Source organism: Nicotiana tomentosiformis, chromosome 4 (assembly GCF_000390325.3).
Source record: "Nicotiana tomentosiformis chromosome 4, ASM39032v3, whole genome shotgun sequence".
Classification (NCBI taxonomy): domain Eukaryota; kingdom Viridiplantae; phylum Streptophyta; class Magnoliopsida; order Solanales; family Solanaceae; genus Nicotiana; species Nicotiana tomentosiformis.
This window is the reverse complement of record NC_090815.1, coordinates 112,878,778-112,882,104: the sequence shown is the minus strand read 5'-3', so window position 1 is coordinate 112,882,104 and position 3,327 is coordinate 112,878,778. Positions and strand designations below refer to the sequence as shown.

Below are 3,327 nucleotides of genomic sequence, written 5' to 3'. Positions count from 1 at the left end.
TGTGAAACTCCCTGGGTCTGATAACTTCTCAGCTATGGGTCTCGTCATGACTGCACTACAAGTCTGTCAATGTAACAATGGACATGTCTTGGAAGTTAAATTTCTGAGACATTAAATCTTTCATCATTTTGGCATACCCAGGCATCTCTCGCAATGCATAAATCAGTAGAATGTTCACCTATATTTGTTTCAACATCTCCATGAATTTCTTATATTGATCGTCTTTCTGATATTTTGCTAATCTCTGCGGTAATGGTGCTGTAGGTCACTTCTTTCATGTGATTTGAGTTTTATCTTGCTCAGGCACTGCTTCTACTATTGCTTCTTGTGCTACCTCATTCTCCTTCGCAACCTCTTTTTCTTTGCTTGTGCTCTCTTGTGCATGTTGTACCGTCGCCTCAGTTAACCCTGTTAAATAATCGATCTCAATGGGTACTGACACAAATGTTTTAGTAGGTCAACTTTCGCGATCAATCTATTGCTTCAGATCTAGGTCTCTACCATTTCGTAGACTCACTGCCATAAGTTGTTTCAGACCCTGATCTTTTGGATTGATTTGTATGTGTGCATGTAATGTCCCTTGGGGATGATTGTTTAGAGCCATAGAAATCTATCCTAATTAAACCTCAATACCCTTTATCGCTGATTCATGTGAGTCTACTCTCTCTTGCAATTTGAGTAGTAACGGACTCAATGTGATGAATTATGGTATTTTGCTGTTTCAAAATACTATATTGCCTCTGAATTGATCTATTTGGAAACTGATATGCAAAAGTGTTTTTTGCACAAACTGATTTTGTGAAGAAGATGGAATTAGGAGTTACCTTAACTGTAAAGCTTTTATTTTTAACTTAATTTTGGTTATAATTGGATTTATTCAGCGGGTTGTGCATGTTACATTGGCTCGTGCAGCCACTGGATTAAATGAACTTTAGTAGACTTCAGTATGCTAGGGGATATTTGAAATGAGCATGCTTGCAAGGCTAAAGCTTTTCCTGTGTAACTTCTTATTTTGCTTGTTTATAGTATCAAAATGTTACATTTTTTATCTTATTCGTATTCTTCTTTTTTGGGTGTATCGTACAATTTATTCGCTGGTTATCACCAGATAATTAGTTGACTGAAAACTGCTTTAGTTTTTCACTGTATCAAATGAATCCTTCACTATGATTTTCACTTCTGCAGTTTCTTGACCTTAATACACCAAACTTGCTGTTGTTTCCAGATCTTTCCAATCTTTAAAGGAAGGAAGCAGTGATGGCATGTCTTAATTAGTGAGGTTGTTAAAATATTTGGGGTCGGAGATGAAGCTAGCTGCTTTGTTGACTTCTGCTGGTGTCAATACTGCAGTGTGCGTAGTGCTGTTCTCCTTGTATTCGGTTTTAAGGAAACAACCGAGCTTTGTAAATGTTTACTTTGGCGCGAAGATTGCTCAAGTGCGAGCAAGACAACAGGATGCCTTTCGCTTTGATCGATTTGTTCCTTCTCCAAGTTGGATCCTTAAGGCATGGGAGACTTCTGATGAAGAAATATGTGCTACTGGGGGATTGGATGCAGTAGTATTTGTGCGGATGATTGTTTTCAGGTGAAATTGGAATTTTCAGCACTTTATTAGTTGTTAGATTTTCTAGTGTTCAAGAAAAGTCAATTTAACTTCTGATACTAATTTTAATGAATTAGTCTAAATTAGCTTCTACCCAATTTTCTCCCATTTCAAGTATTTTCATCATTTGCAGGGAAAATTTCACCAAGCATGTAATTTCTAGTAAAGGAACTTGCATATTTTTTAATGGACGATTAGTATATATGCATAATTCATTTTTCTGTATTGTCTAGTGGGAAGTTGCTTACCTATTGCAAAAATAGCAGTCAGGGCTTACTCTCATTGCCCTGTCATTATCCCCTTAGAAGGATGGATGATTGGATTTCATTGGGGAGCACCGTAAAGGAAAAATTAACAAAAATAAAAGGGAATCTGTGTTCTGGTCATTAATGATGGCTTAAACAACTGTAAGGATGGCCAAATATATATGTGCTATTTAAGTGATTTTGATTGTCTTTCCTGGTGATAGTGGACCTGTGTAGCTTGTGTAAAGTGAGTCATGCATTTGTGTGCTATTATGGGAATGTAGTGACCGAAGAAGCTTAGTTATACTTTTTGTGAATATATCGAATAGTACTACCTATAACAGTGTTGCACTTTTTGTCTCATTGCCTGTAGAAGTCATGATAAATGTTACTTATAAAAGAAAGTACGGTTAAACATTTATATCTCTGCTTAGTATTTTGTTGTTCAACTTCATTCTCTTGATAATTATTTTTACCTTGGCTTTTGTATCACTGCCAACAGTGTTTAAAGTTCATCTTGAAGAACCACCTTTCTGTTGCACTTTGTTATATCTATGAACCATTGCTCCATTGCAGTAGACTTACTCTCCTGCTGCTTATTGTGGGCAGTTTCCGAATATTCTCCATTGCAGCTATTGTATGCAATTTCCTTGTGCTCCCACTTAATTATTTTGGAAAAGAGATGCAACGTCACCAAATTCCAGCTGAGACATTGGAGGTATTCACTATTGTGAATGTTGAGGAAGGGTCAAGATGGTATGAAACGTGTACAAATTTGCTGATAATGATTTAAATGCAGTTGATTAATCTATTCTCTTATCAATGGACATACTTTAGATACATATCGCAAAAGGCTCTTTTACTCACATTTTGGAAATACAATGAGAACTATAAGCTTCTTGTTTATTGAAGTGTCTACAAGTGGGCAATTTTATATTAGATTCACCTTATAACATTAGCTTTTCATCTTTTAATCTAGTATTATGAATTTTATCTTGTTTTCATCTTTGATTTCTACTATTTCTATGAGTAGCTAGACCCATAGCTAGGGTTGTCACCCAACCCTAGTATGAGTATTTAATGGGTACTGAATTTTAGGGCTTGAATATTTATGGGTTAGTGATATTTAGCTCAGTTCTTGCTAGAATTGTAGAATTAGTGGTTGCAAACACTGATTCATGCCTTTATGACTTAGTCTCTTCTTGAGAAAGAGGGACTACGTCTAGGAAAACTAGGCTAACAAGGAATTGGGGTGAACTCAAGAAATTGATAGCCCCAATTAAAGGGTTACACCTAGAGATAGTAATACCCGACCTGAGCTAATATCACGTGACTTGTATGAATACCCATTTGGACTTGAGAAAGCCAAATTGAGCAAAATCACTCAAACTATTGAGAGGTATAGAGTGAGTACTTGGGTGTGATAGCTATATTACGACCCCAAATTAATCAAGCTTGTCCTAGATTCTTGCTACCCGT

General features: G+C 36.3%; 1 long non-coding RNA gene across 1 annotated transcript; it reads left to right on the top strand.

Moving 5' to 3' along the window:
- Positions 1 to 772: 772 nt before the first annotated feature.
- LOC104103552 (uncharacterized) lies at positions 773 to 2,527 on the top strand. Its single transcript, XR_011415827.1, has 2 exons — positions 773 to 1,585; positions 2,458 to 2,527. It is a non-coding gene; the product is annotated as an uncharacterized lncRNA (long non-coding RNA).
- Positions 2,528 to 3,327: the final 800 nt, after the last annotated feature.